Consider the following 18,925-nt stretch of genomic DNA (forward strand, 5'->3'; position numbering starts at 1 on the left):
GTTTCGGCATTGGGCTCTGTGCTCTGCGTGGAGTCCGCTCGAGGGTTCTTTCCCTATGCCCCTCCCCCACCACTTGTGCGTGCACAAGCTTGCTCTCTCTCTCAAAGTCTTAAAAAAAAGTCTAGAACCATTTAATAGTAGTTACTTCTGGTAAAGGTGATGTTTACCTTCTGCTTTATATGTATACTTCTGTGCTATTTTAGTATTTTAAAATGAGCTGTATAAGCTAATTAATATTACCAGAAATAGGATCACTTGACAAAATGAAACACTTTGAACAAGCTGGTAGGGCCATTCTAGGCCAAATTTTCAGCGTATTTAAAGCTATATTCATTGAGGCACACTTCTAAAGAATTTACCAGAAATGCATAATTTGGGGATAGCACCGTTCGTTCACCTTCACTGGCAGCACTGTGCTAGGTACTACCGGGTAAAGGGAGACAGTCTCATGCTCACAGTTCTTGCTTCCCTCACAGTGAGTTTTGGTTGCTCTTCCCTCTCTCAAGGAAACCACAGCCAGGGGATTAAAGAGCAACTCAACAGACCACTGAATGCTGTACAGAGGCAGAACCATGAAGCATGCTAACAACACACGACTCAAAAATCTATGCTCTTGGGCGCCTGGGTGGCTCAGATGGCTAAGCGTCTGCCTTCGGCTCAGGTCATGATCTCAGGGTCCTGGGATCGAGTCCCACATCGGGCTCCCTGCTCCTTGGGAGCCTGCTTCTCCCTCTGCCTCTCTCTCTCTGTCTCTAATGAATAAATAAATAAAATCTTAAAAAAAAAAAAATCTATGCTCTTCATCAGTCAGGTCAGTTTTACCAAGTTATCTGACGAACTTACAAACCAGATTTCTACCTAGTAGAAAAGCTAAAATAAAAAATGGTGACAATTCCGAATGCTGGCAAGGATGTGGAGAAACTGAATCTTCTACACTGCTGGTGGGGCTGTTAAGATGGTACAGCCACTCTGGAAAACTGTTTGGCAGTTTCTTTAAAAAACTAAACAGAGGGGCGCCTGGGTGGCTCAGTCGTTAAGCGTCTGCCTTCGGCTCAGGTCATGATCCCAGGGTCCTGGGATCAAGCCCCGCATTGGGCTCCCTGCTCAGCGGGAAGCCTGCTTCTCCCTCTCCCACTCCCCCTGCTTGTGTTCCCTCTCTCGCTGTGTCTCCCTCTGTCAAATAAATAAATAAAATCTTTAAAAAAATAATAAAAATAAAAAACTAAACAGATTCTCACCATCGAACTCAGAATTGCATTCTTGGACACTTAATCCAGAGAAATTTAATTTCCTGTGTCCACAAAACACCTGTACGCAAATGTTCACGATGGCTTTATTTATATTGCCAAAAACTGGAAACCACCAAAATGCCCTTCAACAGGTGAATGGCTGAAGAAACTGCGGCCCATTCACACCAAGGAATACCACTTAGCAATAAAAAGGAATGGACTATTGCTACACACAACTTGGCTGGAGGGCGTCACGCTGAATGAAAAATGCCGATCTCAGAAGGTCACATATTGTTATGATCCATTTCCATAACACTTCAGAAATGACAAAATTAGAGAGAGAAGAGATTACTGGTTGCCAAGGATTAGGGATGATGTGGCTCTCATAGTGCAATTACTCATTCCACTGTCCAATCACTATGGGGAACCCAGAAAGGCGAAAAGTTTGTAAAAACAAAGCACATTTCTTATTATTTTGCAGTCCCTACTATGCTGGGGGGTGAGGGGGAAGACTCTTTAAGCATGGATCAGTTGCTCACCCAACCACCTGACATACATTTCAGGCATTACCCGGCCCCATCCCTCCCTGCATTTGCATCTGAGCCTTGAGTAATGAGCCAAAAGGCAGAAGTAACCCCGCACAGAGTGAAGCCTGCTGTAGTTCCAGCTCAGCATTCAGCTGAACTGTCCTGTTTGAAATCAAAAGCATCGGAACACTGCAACAATTAGACAAAGAAACTGTGAAAGACATGGTTACCAGGCAGGGCAGCTCACATTTGACAGGCTTCTGACCACAAGCTTTTTCTTACAAAAGTCTCAGGAGCAGTCTCCAAAATGCGAGGGAGAGGTTAGCAGAAAAACTTTCAGGGACGCTTCCTCTGATTCTTCGGGCCAGTCCTCACAGGGCCTCAGAGTAGGGGAAGCAAGACAGAGGTCTCAAGCCCGGATAGCAAAGCTTTACTTTCTCTGCTGGTCAGGGCTTCTTCCTGAAAGTGGTCTGTCATCATTTATGCCACTATCACTTACAACATGAGGCCAGAACATCTATACATCTTATGTAGAAGGCACTTTACTGAGAAGGCCTAACGACAAACAGGAAGACACTCCCCCCACAAGAAAAAAAACCCTGAAAAATGAACTGCCACCAACAGATTCTCCTCTAAGCCAGGGTTCTAGCTGCTTAGCCAAATGTGCTTTTAAGGGTGACTGGCTGATACATCAAATATCATTATAATGTTAGAATTAGGAACAAACTATAAAGCAATCCTTCAGTGCTAACAGAACCAAAACTAGAATACGTAACAAGTATTGTTAATATCATTTTTAAATCACATTCCACACAAGGAGGCCCATGTATAAAAAATTTCAAAGCCCACCACTATATGAAATGGAACCTACGTCTGAAGACCTGTTCTGAAAAGTTAATCACCATAGGTGAGCCAGTGGAGTGAGGCCACTATAGCCTGGTGATTGAGAGCCTGGTCTTTACAGCCAGAAGGGCTCACTGTGTGGCCTTAGGCCTGTCACGTAACTTCTCTGTGCAGTGTTTTCACATCTGTGGAACACAGATCCTACACCTCATAAAAGTGTTGGGAGGATGAAATAAGTTCCTATAGTAAAGTCCCTGCACACAGCCAGTACACAACGACTGTTGGTAATTCTTATACAGGTAAAATATGGCACAAAGACAAGTATCACCCAGCAAAAGAAATGTCAGTCTTACACAAAGCTCTCTCCTACTTTTAAACAAAAGTAAGCCGCCTCCTAACTCCCACCAAAGAATGCATACAATCCCATTCAGAAAAATGTATCATTTTACACAATGGAATGAGTAAAATACACCCTGCTGAGCATGCCTAATGCTTCCCGAGCTCTCTCGTGGGCAACATATGATTTCAATAGGAAAGGGGGCTGTTTTGTAAAGACAGTTTTATAACATCCTTTACCAAATGAAATGTTCAAAGTGAAAATTCAAGGCTTCACACAGCAGGCACAGACTTTCAAAAACATCTGTACCCTCACTCATGTTCCCTATCCTTCTTTCTTAATCAAGGTTATAATAACCAAAATCCTCTGTAGGCTGCCACACAGCCCGAGAGCATGCCATCCTCCTGAATGGTCACTGACGGGGGAAGGCAGTATTCTCTTCACAGCCCCAACCCCCACCCCGCCCCAGTCAGAAAGATGGGAGATTGTTCTAGAGACACTTAAAAAAAGTTTGGACTTGAATCATCTAGACAAGATGCCATACCTTTCTCCACTTCTAGGCGTCCCAACTATTCAGGGGACAACCACAGACATTTTGGGATCAGAAACATAAATTGTTTCCAAAATTGTTCAATAATGCTTGTCCAAAGGCCCCAGTAGAGCTGGTAGTTTGGACAGCTGTGCTAGGAGCGACAGAAGCAGCATTTTCTAACTAGTATTGCTTCAAAACAATTGAAACTTTCTCCAGTGCAAAGTCAAGACACAGGGAGCAGTGTTCTTTGCCAACATCCACAACAGTTTCATTTTTGTTTAACCACCAAAATAACAGCTCCCATAATCTATCAAGTTTGACATTTTATCCAACTAAGCAATTAAACCAGGATGCAAAGAAAGCATGCAGAGATATTTTCCCCCCTGCTCTGTATCAACATTCATTTTGACATTACAGCAACACAAATAATACTTGTTCCTAGACTACTTATAAAAGGCTTCTAAAAAGCAAACACAAACTTTAGTGCCTCAAAAAAAAAAAAAACTGTATGCCCCCAAATTTTGTCTTCTACCTTTAAGCAGCTTTATTCATGGTGAGTAAAGGCCAAGAAGTTGAAAACTCCTTTTTAGTATTTAGTCAAAAGAGGTCAAGATCCCTCCTGATACAGACACCAAATGCAAGTTCTACTGACTTATTCTTAAGCATATTAAAGGTAAGCAAGCATCCCTCACCTAATCTCCAAGGATAAAAATTGTGGTTGTGATCTAGTAAATCAACAGGCGATGGAACTTCTTCCCCCAAGTAGGAATGGGAGTCCTCAGCTGGTTGCTTCATTTACAGGTAGCATAAGGAAGAAAATGATCTCACTGTCCTCAGAACCACCTAGAACAATGTTGTTCAAAGTGCCTTAAATTCCTCTGTGCCTTAAATCCCTCCTCTGCAAAATAAAGGCAGCCCCGAATTTCTGAGTTTCTCAACATCATCACCACTATCATCGTGGTTGTTGCCATCAGAATCCCCAATTTCAGTCCCAAACACTTTGATTCTGTAGGTATAGGCTAGGAATCAAGAAACTGGATTTTTTACAAGTGCTCAGGAGATTCTGGTGCACACTAAAATTTGAGATCTGCAATAGATGATGTTACCAATGTTTTTAGGAATAAAAAAAGGTCATAATTTGGGTGTAATCCCTGATAAAAAAAATTATCTTAGGTAAAGAATATTTTTAAATCAGGATATTAAAACTTACAGAAAGCATATTTTAATATGCTTTTATAATATTTGTGATATATAACAACAAATTTCAACTTTTCCCCATTTTTTTAAGTTTATTTTAAGGTTTTTTTTTTTTTTTTACGATTTTATTTATTTCTGTGAGAGAGAGACAGTGAGAGAGAGCATGAGAGGGGAGAGGGTCAGAGGGAGAAGCAGACTTCCCGCTGAGCAGGGAGCCCGATGTGGGACTCGATCCCAGGACCCAGGATCATGACCTGAGCCTGAAGGCAGTTGGCTTAACCAACTGAGCCACCCAGGCGCCCTATTTTTAAAGGTTTATTTATTTTAGAGAGAGTGAGTGCACACCAGTAAGGGGAGGGGCAGGAGGAGAGCAAGAATCTCAGACTCCCTGCTCAGTGCAGAGTCTGACAGGGGTCTCATGACCCTGAGATCATTACCTGAGTCAAAATCAAGAATGGGTTGCTCAGCTAAGCGACCCAATGGCCCCTATTTATTTTTTTTAGTATTCTCTATACCCAAGGTATAGAGATTGAACTCACCACCCCGAGATCAAGCCAGTCAGGTGCCCCAAATTTTCCCCATTTTAAAAAATTATGTTTGGTGGGGGCACCTGGTTGGCTCAGTCAGTGGAGTGCACAGCTCCTGATCTCAGGGTTGTGAGTTCGAGCCCCAAGTTGGGCAAAGAGGTTAAAAAAAATATTTAAAAAATATTTTTAAAATATTAAAAAGACCACATGTAAATTAAAATACATGTAAATATTTACATTCTATGGCATCAAAAACTGCTTTCTTGATATGATATTCAGAACTCTTGAGTTCTGTACCAATCCCTTCCAAATAAAACCAGTGGCTTATTTTTATGTTTGGAGAAAGATCTCAGGCTGCTGTTTGCAAGCTTTTCCACAAGTAACAGCGCAGGTGTGGACAGCCTGCATCTCAAATAAAAACCAACTGAGATGTAATTGCAAATGTATTTTCCTTTTTAGTATTAGTTTTGGTAGTACAAGAGACATGTTCATGTGCTGTATGAAAAATTTTATTAAATAAATAAAATTTAGGAATCTGATGAAGATCATCTGGAGGTGAAGCAGCAGAATTACTATCATTTTTATGTCCCCCAGTAACTAGTTGGCTCACTGTCCCTATTCATCAAGCTGCCGGTCTGCAACTGTGTCAACAATCCAGTCCTGAACTAGACCAGTAGGCATGGGGGTGGATGATTCAGAGTCACGGGGAGTGCTGGGTCCAACTACATGGTGAGGGTCATAAGCAAGGTGGAGTGGCCTCTGTCCAACTCTCTGGGAATATTCTGGCACCCCTCTCCCCACCTGTTCCATAGCAAACACTAGGGAAGGTAAACTTCAACTCTCACTCGGAATGACTAAGCAAACTCTTCCATCAGTAAATAAAATGACCAAGAATGGTACCTGAATCTAGTAGTGCCCAAAAGGAAGAAACAAAGGTAGACAGATGTGAGAGAAACTGAAAGACTAGGAATTTTCCACTGTGGACTGGGCAAGTCCTAGCACCTGCATTATTCCTCCCCACCTCCTGCCCACTGTACAAAATGTTAGCCCCTGACTCTCCCTCTCCACACCTCTGTAAAATCCAAAATGCCCAAACAATGGCTGCTCATTTGCAAAAACAATTCCTCCCCCTTCCTAAAACCGTCCTTGACTGCAGATTGCTCCAACCAGCTGAACTTCAGCTGACCCAATCCTGCTAAAACAAGCCCTAGAAAACACTCTGCTCTTTCTCCAAACTAGAATGCTCCTTTTGTCCAGCATTTTCGAATAAAGGCTTATGCTCTGGTGACTCTTCTTCCACACCATGTAAAATAATAATTTAGCATGGTCAAGAGGAAGTATAATTAATTCATTGTGGCCCCACTGACTCAAGACCTAGGGAAAGAAAGGCTGGAAGCAGAAAGAGGATGAGGGCCAGTTGTTTCTCCAGCAGATGTCTTAATCATCATTAAAGTTAAAAAAAAAAAAAAAAGGTAAGATTCACAGAAAATCCTGGAGGGACAACACACTTTTCTATGCATTTTAGGATCAAATATATTGATTCCTGTGCCATAACTCTGTATGCATGTGATCTAGACTGAGACTGCAAAGATTTTCTAAAGCAAATGAAGAGTGAAACATGAAGAGGAGGTGGTGGGAGAGGATGACACTACATTTACTCAAGAAAAGCAGAAAAGCCTTTTTTTTTTTTTTTTTTGCAAGTCTTTTAACATAATCCAGCAGTTGCAAATAAACAATGGTGCTGATTACTAACCAATTATACTTAACCACTCAGAGGCCAGCAGAGCCTCCAGTTGGCCTACCTTCCTGTATGTAAATTTCAGGATGACTAGGCAGCATTTTCTTTAAAGAGGATCAAGGCAGTTAAAATGTCTTCAGCAATCAGACTGGCTTCTGGTGGTTCAAATGGGGGATGTGCTTCCCCTACTTTTAGAACCGGCCTGGTAGAAACAAACGGATGTCTGAGGGAGTCCTGACCACTCCACAACCCAGAAACAATGAAATCCTTTCTTGATATGCAATTCCAGAAAAGGCCTGAGCACGTTAAACTGGGAGATAGAAGCCTGACCTGCAGCACCAGAGAGGGCCAGCTTAATTTAAAAAGTCAAGTAATACTTGCTCAACAAAATTTTTTAGAAGTTCAAAAGCAGCACGAGGGGTGGCTGCTGAAAAAGGCTGCTGAGGGAGCAAGACGGTTTTGCTTATCTTTTTATAGGCGAGGACAATGGAGAAATTACCAGACCAAGGTCACTTTCCATTAAAAAAAAAAAAGTTGGAAGCCTTAACAAGAGATAAAAACATGCATTAAGTCATGCCTCCATGAAATCGTCAGCCTAGTGAGAATCTCTGCAAGAATCCTGTAGGAAATGAAGTGCGGATTAGAGTAATTAAATGTAAAGTCTCCTTGAGAGCAACTTCTTGTTCCTGAAGACTAGAGCCATTTCTGTGAAACGTATCACAGAGAAATTGTGAAGAGGATTTGCTAGGCATCACAGCTTTTCCACGCTCACATGAGGTCTGAAAACGCTATGATCTAAAAAGAACAGGGCAGTGCTTTGGGGAGGGAATTATATAACACACCTTATCAGAGAAAAGCACTCCATTCTCCAGTCTTTGCAAAAGGTCACGTGCTAATGTAAGTGTAATATACTTAGGGGTTTCAAAAATTACACACATTGCCTCAAAAGAGATGGAGGGAAAAAAATATAATCACGGGGTAAAGGCCAAACATTCTCTCTTCTGAATGCTTAAATAGCCAATTATGTGTCTTAATACATTAATTCTATGGAGAGAAAGAAAACTATTACAGGAAAGTTGAATAAGACATCTTAAAAAATGTACCCTGGGGCCTAAGTCCATTCAACCGACAGTAAAATCACCCCCTCAAAAAAGCAGTTTTATGCAACATCTAGTATTTTAATTTCCCAGCTGCCAAGAGAAATATATAAGGAGCAGAAATTAAACTAATTATGTCAGCAGCACAGTGAACAAAACTTTAATTGTATTACACACTAGTTAGACATTTGCTGAACAATACAAAGGCCCTTAAGGATAGGAACTTCTTTAGAATATAAATGATCCCCAATCAAATGACAAAAATTAGTCTGTTTGGGCAATAAACAAATTCATGGTTTAGATATAAAATTTCAACCAACATCATAATCCAATATAAAAAATATCCAGTATAAGAAACAAATCTCTAAAATGGCTTTAAATCACTCTCTGATTTACATATGCTGTATCATTAATAGGTCCTTTAAGCCAGCATTGTACTAATCAGCTTTTTAAACATCCTGCCCACAAAAGGGCCTATTCATTTAGCTGAGAGACAGGTGTTAGCAACCAGCAACCTCTTTTAGCCTGGAGTTTCAGGGGCCTGGCCTGCGATTATTGTGGCATGACTGGCAAGTCGAAAGGAAGGGCCCTTTGAAAGATGGGAAGGGAGGAGAGAGGGAAAGAGAAACAAAAGAGACCAAAAGGGAGAAAGGAAGATGAGGAAAGAGATGGATGTCAGCTGCTACTTCACGGGGCCACCCTAATGGCCAGCCTCCTGGCCTGATGGAAGTGCCCGGGCTACCACCCAGATGGATAGATACACATGGCTGAACTCAGAGATTATTAATTCATTCCTGCGGACAGTAACTCTGGATATATGCCTATTCTCCACTCATTCTAAAAACATTTTTGAGTGTCCTAGGACTCTCTCATCCCCTATCATCCAGTTCCTAACTTCAGTCCTCACTCTTTGATAGACTCTGAAGGCGCTGATGGAGTAGATACTCCTGGAAAGAGTTACAGAGAAAGCCAGATTTAGAAAGACATCTTCAGCCTTCGGAATAAAAATCCTAGCAGAAAGTAGGAGAAGTGAACATTCAAAGAATATATTTTCTCTCTTTTAATCCACCTAACAATCCCACCAGGTTTGATCTTCATCTTGGGGATGAAGAAAATGAAGCTGACAGAGATTAAGGAAGGGGTCTGAGGTAGCATGGCCAAGAGGCGGGAGAGCTAGGATTCAATAACCGGTTTGTCGATTTCCTAAACTGTTAGGCTTTTCCCAAGTTTAATTCCCTAACATATCGAGTGCCCGATTCTGTTTTAACTCGGATGGTTCTGTACTTTCAGCACTTTTTCTTCCTTCCGTGAACTCAGCAAAGGACCTGTGACTAAGCTGTATCGACTATTAAGCCTCCATTAGTTTCCATAAGCGCTTCAGCTATGAAGAAGTGAAACATCTGGCAAGTTGGCTTTAAGTCCTACACGCGGAGAATTCCCAGGCACCCCTCCTACCCAACACTGATCATAACTAGATTCAACTACCGAGTCCAACCTCCAGTTGTTTCCACATTACCATTCATTTGTCCACTCAGGAAATAAAGGAAGCTACTTTCACCAACCCTCCCTCGTGACTCCTGATAGATAATACAGCAGAGGGGGGCCTCTCTGTAAAGTAATTTACATAAAGTTGTAAAAGCTCTTTGTTATCTTTCATGACTAGGAAATGGGCTATTCTAGCAAATCAAACATCCTGGATAACATAATGATGCTTTTAAAGGGACAACCATTTATTAAGAATTTCAAAGCAATGCAGCAGTGGCTCCCAAACCTGGCTGTATATCAGAATCACTTGGGGAGCTTTTTGGAAATAGAGGCCAGAGTGGTTTTTAAAATGTAAATTCTTGGTCATCACTTTTCTACTCAATCAAATCTCCAGGAGGTGGGGCTGGGAAATCCGTACTTTAAAGAACCCCTTAGTGACTCAGCTGCAAACTGCAGCTTTCAAGGAACGCCTGGCTTTTGGGAACTCCTTGCAATAAAACACTCTAAAAAGGCCAAAAGCTGCACTGAATACAATGTGACCTTCTTTTGCTGATTCAGGAAGACTTCAGGATCTCCCAACAGCTCTGGTGCATCATTCACTACTGGTCACCAGTCACTGTATTGGCACAACCAGAAAAGAAAGGTTAAGATTTCGAATTGGTACAAAGCTGGAAAAACCAGCTTCGGTTTTACTATCAGATTTAAAAAGCTGCTTTTCCCCCAGAGTAAACATAAGATTTTATCCTTGCTTTGAAAAAGGAAAATGTTTAAAATCATGCAGTAGGATTCTCTCAACCAACTGTTTAGCTACAATTCAGAATGTTAACAGGCCCAAATGCATCAAAAATGTGGAACACTCAACCTGCAGAAGAGAAAGCAAAGGAACTTCATGACCATCTTAATTAAGAGAAAGGAAGATAATAGGTTTAAACTAAGAATGGCATTATAGGATTAGATAAAACCACTGTCCTGACCATGGCAACCAATAAATCCTGGAAACTGAGAGAGCTGAGGCCCCTAATTCCTTCCTATCTGGGATGGCTTTCATGTCCTATTAAAAGTCCTATTTAAAACTCTTAATAATATAAAGTCACAATACAAGAAAATGACCAAACCATTTCCCTGTTGAAGGAATGGGAGTTCACGTGTTTATATATAAAAAGATTGTCCTTGTGTGTCAACTATACTTCAATTAAAAAAAAAGACCAAAAAAAAGGTAATAGAAAAAGATTGTCCTTTTAATTGCCAAAATCTTTCTTACCTAAACACAAGTAACCACTACCAATAACCAGTAACCAAACAAAAATAATAACCAGTAATCATTACCAAACAATAATAATGATGAAGCAGCTAGTCCCTTGAGACTTCACCAATAGCAATTTAAATTATGTTTCTCATTAAACTCTAAGTTATGACTTAGTTCTGTATTACAGGGGTGATAAGATTCCAAGGTGCAGAGGCTAAAACTTTCATCCCAAAACATAAACACTATGGCCAATACAAGTCTGATATAAAAGTCTCTAATCTACCCTTAAAACAATAGCAATGTTAATGGTTCTATTATAAGAATAAAAAATCAAGGTGGAATCATCCCCCTAACACTCCTTAAGTTTCTGTAGGTGTTTCCAGGAAGTCCTAGGCACAGTACTCTTACAGATGGGTGTGGCTATATTAAACATCACAGTGAACATGTAATGAGGGAAGAAACTGTGCCTTTTTTTGATATTGTTGCTGTTTTATCTTTTTAAATGCTGGTAATTGAAAATGCTTTTTCAAAAAAAGAAAAAGAAAATGCTTTTCACTGCTATCTTAAGAGGCCTTAAAGATGCATTCCTATTAGATGGTGCTAAGCAGTTATGTCAACCAGCCTGGCCATGAGAAAGATTAAAAACAAATTAATTTCTAATAGGAGAACAGCTCTTTTTCTGTGCATATTATTTTAGGAGTTGGTTAAATTAAGTCAATTTGGAGGATTTAAAGCCTTTGATCCCAATGTAAACAGAATAACAGCTGTCTACCTGACCAATTTGTAAGTTTTAAGTGGGTTAACTTTGTAACTAGATATAGACATTAAGTGTGTGTGTGTGTCCTAGATTACATGGAAATTTTCTTCAAGCACAATCAAGTTATTATATAGCCCTGCCACATCAATCTGCAATTGTTATACCCAATTTCCAAACTTAGAAAATGACACCTCTAAATAAACTGGTTTATGAATTGAAGTCCAGAATTATTAGGAAATATGCCATAACGTTTCAGAAATAACTGCCATCATTTATGTCCTTGAATGTGAAAGAATGCAATCAGGAAAAAAGGATAAAGAAGTTGTCAAACCTAAAATCCCCTGACAGAAAGGAAGTAACACTGCAGCTCCCAACCCTGGAATTCTGTATAAGAACTCAGCAAAGCACCGTGTCCCCTACCTACTCCCATTCCTAGAAAAATGGCTCAATAAAAATCGACAGCTTTGGCCACATTTCAGTAACTTGAACTGTCACTGGGAAAATCACAAGGCTCCCCAGACAGCTGTAGCAACAGGAGTGACTGGAAGTCTTCCCTGTCCTCCAAACCACCTGTAAAAGGGATGAATAAGGAACTTACTGCATTCTTAGAAGGCCACATGCACCTGTGGATGATTATTCATTAGGTCACTGTGGCCTTTAGCCAAGGTGCAAAGTGTGGGTAAAGCCCTATTTCCAAGCTAACAATAATTCTTCCCTGAGGTAGACTGGGAGGAGCTTGATACAATCTTCCTTGATTACACAAGCAGTTTTCTCCCACTAGAACAAATACAGACCAACAAAAAGGAGAAAATATGCTCTTGTTGGTATCTTCTGCCAGCTCGAAATCAAGCTCTGAGCAGACAGATGCCTGCCATGCTGACTCCCCTGGTCTAGCCATATACTTCCCTATGCCCGGTCAAATGTCTCAGGGGCAGCCCGCTGCAGAGGGGCCCCACTTCCCTTCTCCGTCTTGGCCACTGGCGACCTCACACATCACCTCAAATAAACGGAGGGCAAATCCCTACAGGGAAGAGTGGTAGGAGGGGTGGGGGGCCCACATTCCCAAACTTCTCCACCAAGCCTCGGAACTCCAGCCCCCTCCTTCCAAGAAGCCTCAAGGGCTCCTCCACAAGGAAGCAGAGACAAGCTAGGTCCTTTATAGGGGGCACCAGGCCGCCGCGTACCTGACTCAGTTTCCTCTGCCGTAAAGAGGCATCTTTACCCCACAAGCCAACTGAACCTGCAGGTCTGTAAGGCTTTGGAGAAATTTGAAGATACCCGTCTCGGGTTACTGCCCGCACAGGTGAAATGCTTTCTTTGAAGGGACTTTTAATGGGACAGGTGCGAGCTACCCCGGATGCGGAGACTTCCAGCGAGGCAGGGAGAGTCCCAGGCCGCCCCCCGCACAGAGTAGGCGCCTCCAGACCACAGCCCGGCGGAACCCGAGGTCGAGCCGCACTCCCACCCCGACCTCCCCCAGGACCCCACCCAGGCCGGGCACCTCGCGTATCCCAGCGCCGCCGCCGCCTCCTCACCTGCCGCGCCCGCCCGGCGGTCCGCACCTGGGAGGGGAGGGGCCGGATCCGGGCCGCGGGCGCCTCAGGCAAGGGCGCTCCCGGCTCCGCCGCGGCGGCGTCTCCGGGGCTGAGGGGCATCGGGGGGCGGTCGCGACATCCTCACGGGCGGCCCCAGGAAGTTGGCCCCCCCACCCATCGCCAGCCGCACTGCCCGGCCGCTCCCGCCCCTTGCGCGGCTCCGCCCCCGGCGCGGCCCCGCCCCTCTCGGGAGCGCGCCTCCGCTCCCGCGGTGCCCCAGCCACCATAGAGAGGGGCGAGGCGCGCGGCGGGCTAGAGTGTGGCCTCCGCGCGCGCCCCCTGGCGGAGCTGAGGCGGCCGGAGGCGGGGCAGGCCGAGCCTGAACCTGAGCCCCGCAGCCAGCCGCGGAGGAGTCGGTTCTCTGGTGTCAGGGCATCTGCTGCCCCTCGTTGCCTTGGTCACCGGACTTTGCACGAGGAGCTGGAGTCCACGTACGAGGCTCAGCTAGGTGGTGGTCCAGCTTGGTGACCTTGAGCGAGTCCCTTAACATCCCTGAACTCGATTCGTTGTAAGAGTTTACGGGTTGCCTCACTTTAATATTTCATTGTTCCTCCCAACAATGCTATAAGCAGGTGAGGGTTCCCAAGATTACAATGGAGGGAACCCAGGCCCATCAGGGTTCACTAGCTTACTCAAGGTCCCGTAGCTGGAAGGTATTAGAAGCCAGATGTGTAAGACATCAAAACCCATGCTTTTCCCACTCAGTCGCTGGCACCTCCCTCATCTAGCATTTCCCAGTCTAACCCCCCAAGGTTAGTTAGTTTTACCTTAGGAGGGTGAGGAAACTGCTCCGAGAAGGCCTTGGTTGAAGGAAAAGGACTGTGCTCAGGAGCCCACCCCGGACATTCATCAGCTGTGTACCTTTTAGCAGGTACTTAACGCCTCTGAACTCCAGCTTCCTCATCCCTGAAACAATTGGTATGGTTGTTAGGAAGTAGGGTGGCATGAGGATTAAATGAGCTAATGCATTTAGAAGTGCTTAGTAAACTGTAAAGCACCGGATTGCATGGGGGATCATTAGCCAGTGTGGACGAAGAAAATACCTAGTCATGAAAATAATATACATTCTAATCATTATTCTGACCATGTCTAATGACACATTTTCTTCTGCTTTTAGTTTCCTATCGAAACCTCCCACAGTTGTTCTGAGCAATTTATATTTTAAAATAAGGACTATCATGAGAAAAAATGATGTAAAAACACTATCATTTATACATGTGGACCGTCACTCCACAAGTATTTCTAATCTTCACAACCCAGCAAACTGAGTACTATTATTCCCATGTTATTAACGAAGATCTGAAGGTTAAGTAATTTACCCAAAGCCACACCGTTTGAAAAAGGCCAAGCCGAAATTTGAAACCAGGTCTTTCCACCCCCAGTAACTCATGGAAATATTGGCCTTCTAGAGGCTTCCCGCCCCTCATCTTTTTCCTACCTAGCTACTTTGGTAACTTTCCTTGATGGAATTCTGTCTTCTCTGCTTCTCTCCAGGGCTTTATTCCCCCCATGAAGGCGTTTATTGTCTCCTGTTTTCCCCCATCTGGTTCCTTTCCTCTTGAGATGTCAGGACATTGTTCATCCTCTTGTTTCTGAAATGGATTTGTGACCTGTGATTAAGTCGCAGCATTCTCCACCTGATCTCTCCTCTTTGTGTTAATTATAGTATAGAAAGTTAATAGGTCCAGAACAAGGATGGGGTGAGACCAGAGATGTTTTTGTAAGCTCAGTTTACAAGCTGAGTGCTCAGTTCCAAAGGGAAGTGCTCTCAATCCACTGGTTGGACCCAATGACTGGAGTTTAGATTCATGACATCCTCTGGAGGTCATTTTTTCCCCTGGGTCCTCTGGTCCATATTACAGTTAAATCATGGGAATGTTGCTAAATAATGTACATATCACTGAAGCAAGGAGGTCTCAGAGCTGCATTTACCCACACTCCTCCTTTCTCCACCTTTAGCATTATCACCATCACTATTTTTAATCTTTAGCGTGCCCTTCTGCAGAGGCACTCAATAATGTACCCATTGTGCAAGTAATCTAAAATCCTTTTCGGCAAGCAATAGTATTTAGTGTTAATAAAACACTAATTTGTCTACCAAGTGACATATTTATAGGAGCTGTTTACTTTGACATATTTTTATTATTTCTACTCATTTGCTAAGTACTTTCCAATACATATTTATGAAGCACACGCCTTTCCCCAAACAGGAGTGAAAAAATAAATCATATTATTTCTTTTATTAGTAGCAGCATGGCTTGTAAGAGCTAGTGACCTGATTTTTGCTACTTCTGGCACAAGCTGAAAGAATTAATGGTGATTGAGCACCTACTATGTGCCAGACATTCTGTGAAAGGCACTTTAAATTATCTGTTAAGTTCCCCTGAGACATATAATTTTACCAATAAGGAAAATATAATTCCCCTGCAACATATATTTTACCAATGAGACAGAGACATTATCTTGTCCAAGTAATTTGGCCAGAAAGCATTTTTTTTAAAGATTTTATTTATTTATTTGACAGAGAGAGAGAGAGAGAGCAAGAACACAAGCAGGGGGAGTGGGAGAGGGAGAAGCAGGCTTCCTGCTGAGCAGGGAGCCCGATGCGGGGCTCGATCCCAGGACCCTGGGACCATGACGTGAGCCGAAGGCAGAAGCCTAACAACTGAGCCACCCAGGTGCCCTGCCAGAATGCATTTTGAACCTAGATCTTTTCTTTATCCAAAACCCCAAATCATCATTCCAATTCACCAGCCCCCTCTTAACTTCTCTGGACCTAATAAATTATGGAAAATATAAAGAATTCCTTTCTAAAAGAGGCTGTATCTATTACCCCAGAATGGAACAGAGATAAACAGACACGAGATGCTAATCCCAATTTTTCTACAAGAGGTAACTCTCTAAGGGGGTTATTCCCTAAGAAATCAATGGTAGGGTACTTCCCAAATACTTCAGAGTATTAAAGTAAGCACAAGGCTCTGTGCAACGGCACTGGTCACACTACCGTGAAGCTGGCCTTGCCTGGACAGAACGAAGCTGTCACTAGTACCTTTCAGGCATTGGAAGCCTCACAATGATATGACATTTAGTTCCATTATAGGCCTGGAAAAGCATTTGGTGCTTTACATAAGCTATATGACTCCAAAGCAATTCTATCCATCAGGCATTATTATTTTTTAAAGATTTATTTATTTTAGAGAGAGAGACAGGGGAAGGGCAGGGGGCGAGGGAGAGAGAGAATCTTCAAGCAGTCTCCCCGCTGAGCACAGAGCCTGATGCAGGGCTCGATCCCATGACCCTGAGCTGAAATCAAGAGTCAGCCACTTGACTCACTGAGCCACCCAGGCACCCTATGCAGCAGGCATTGTTTTCCTCATTTCACAGTAGATGAAACTGAGGCTTAAAGAGTCTAAGTGATTCATCCAATGACACCCAGCAAGTAAGTGTCAGAGCTAAGACCGAGTTAGTTGAGATGTAAAAAATCTTGTTCCTTGGGGCGCCTGGGTGGCTCAGTCAGTTAAGCGTCTGCCTTCGGCTCAGGTCATGATCCCAGGGTTCTGGGATCAAGCCCCAGCATCTGGCATCAGGCTCCCTGCTCAGTGGGGAGCCTGCTTCTCCCTCTCCTGCTCCCCCTCCTTGTGCTCTCTCTCTCAAATAAAAAAAATCTTTTTTGAAAAATTAAAAAATCTTGTTCCTTGACTTTGTATTCTTTTCTGCATAGACCCATTGTCTTCTGGTAAAACCCAGTCTTCAATTAAGGCTGTTATACCCAGAAACTACAGGGAGGCAGAGAAGGGCTAGGGTTCAAAGGCTATTCAAGGAGTCAATCTAGTGCAGCAACTGAAGTACAGCTGTATAGCTCCAGGACACATGGACCTTCCATCGACTGGGAGAGCGAGCTCTGTGCATGGCCAATGTAATGGCCAGTACTTGGCCTCCCTCTGCAGGATAAACAGGAGACACAATGAGGTCTCTACCTTGATAAAAGGTCACTACAAGGAACCTACAGAACCTTAATGATAAAATACTGGGAACAGCACACTAAAGTCAGGAACAAGACCAGGAAAATGGCCATGGGTGCTTCTATTCAACTTAGTACCTTAGTCTAGCCAGTGCAATAAGACAAGAAAAAAAATGAGAAAAACACCTTTTTTTTTTTTGAGGGTAACATTTTTTTTTAACTATTTTATTTATTTTTTTATTCTTATGTTAATCCCCATACATCATTAGTTTTAGATGAAGTGTTCCATGATTCATTGTTTGTGCATAACACCCAGTGCTCCATGCAGACTGTGCCCTCCTCAATACCCACCACCAGGCTAACCCATCCTCCCACCCCCCTCCCCTCTAGAACCCTCAGTTTGTTTTTCAGAGTCCATCGTCTCTCATGGTTCGTCTACCCCTCCGATTTCCCCCGCTTCATTCTTCCCCTCCTGCTACCTTCTTCTTCTTCTTTTTTTTTTTCTTAACATATATTGCATTATTTGTTTCAGAGGTACAGATCTGAGATTCAACAGTCTTGCACAATTCACAGCGCTTACCAGAGCACATACCCTCCCCAGTGTCTATCACCCAGTCACCCCATCCCTCCCACCCCACCCCCCACTCCAACAACACTTTGTTTCCTGCGATTAAGAATTCCTCATATCAGTGAGATCATATGATACATGTCTTTCTCTGTTTGACTTATTTCACTCAACATAATACCCTCCAGTTCCATCCACATCGTTGCAAATGGCAAGATCTCATTCCTTTTGATGGCTGCATAATATTCCATTGTATATATATACCACATCTTCTTTATTGAGGGTAACATTTTAAAAAATTTTTATTTATTTGAGAAAGAGAGTGAGCATGGGGGGGGAGGGGCAGAGAGAGAAAGAGAATGAGCAGAGGGGAGGGGCAGAGAGAGAATCACACTCCCCTGCTGAGCAGGGAGCCCGATGTGGGGCTCAATTCCAGGACACTGGGATCATGACCTGAGCTGAAAGTAGACATCGCACTGACTGAGCCACCCAGGCACCCCTGAGGGTAACCTGTGATGAATAATATAACTAGCTCTAATTTAAACTCCATGCATCACAGAGCTTCTCCAATACCCTTCCCCAACATACCACTTTGAACAGTATTAACTCTACCCAGTACTATTCCATGGGGGAACACAGCAAAAACCTAGTGGGATATGCACATTTCTAAATCCCTTCTCTCTTCCTGGCTCACATCTCAGGTATTTGTTGTTTGTTTGTTTTTACGATTAAAAAAAAAAAGAGGGGCGCCTGGGTGGCTCAGTCGTTAAGCCTCTGCCTTCGGCTCAGGTCATGGTCCCAGGGTCCTGGGATCAAGCCCCACATTGGGCTCCTTGCTCCGCAGGAAGCCTGCTTCTCCCTCTCCCACTCCCCCTGCTGGTGTTCCCTCTCTCACTATATCTGTCAAATAAATAAAATCTTTATAAAAAAAAAGATTTTATTAGAGAGAAAAAGCATGAGTAGGGAGAAGGGGCAGAGGGAGAGGGAGAAGCAGGCTCCCTGCTTAGTAGGGAGCCTGATGACTCTGAGATCATGACCTGAGCCGAAGGCAGATACTTAACCAACTGAGCCACCCAGGCGCCCTGAAGAATGTGGTGGTGTTGTTGTTGTTTTAAGATTTTATTTATTTGAGAGAGAGACACACAGCAAGAGAGGGGAACACAAGCAGGGGGAGTGGGAGAGGGAGAAGTAGGCTTTCCACTGAGCAGGGAGCCCGATGTGGGACTCGATCCCAGGACCCTAGGTCCATGATGTGAGCCGAAGGCAGACGCTTAACAATTGTGCCACCC

Source organism: Mirounga leonina, unplaced genomic scaffold (genome assembly GCF_011800145.1).
Source record: "Mirounga leonina isolate KUSES-001 unplaced genomic scaffold, KU_Mleo_1.0 Mir_200, whole genome shotgun sequence".
In the NCBI taxonomy this organism is placed as follows: Eukaryota; Metazoa; Chordata; class Mammalia; order Carnivora; family Phocidae; genus Mirounga; species Mirounga leonina.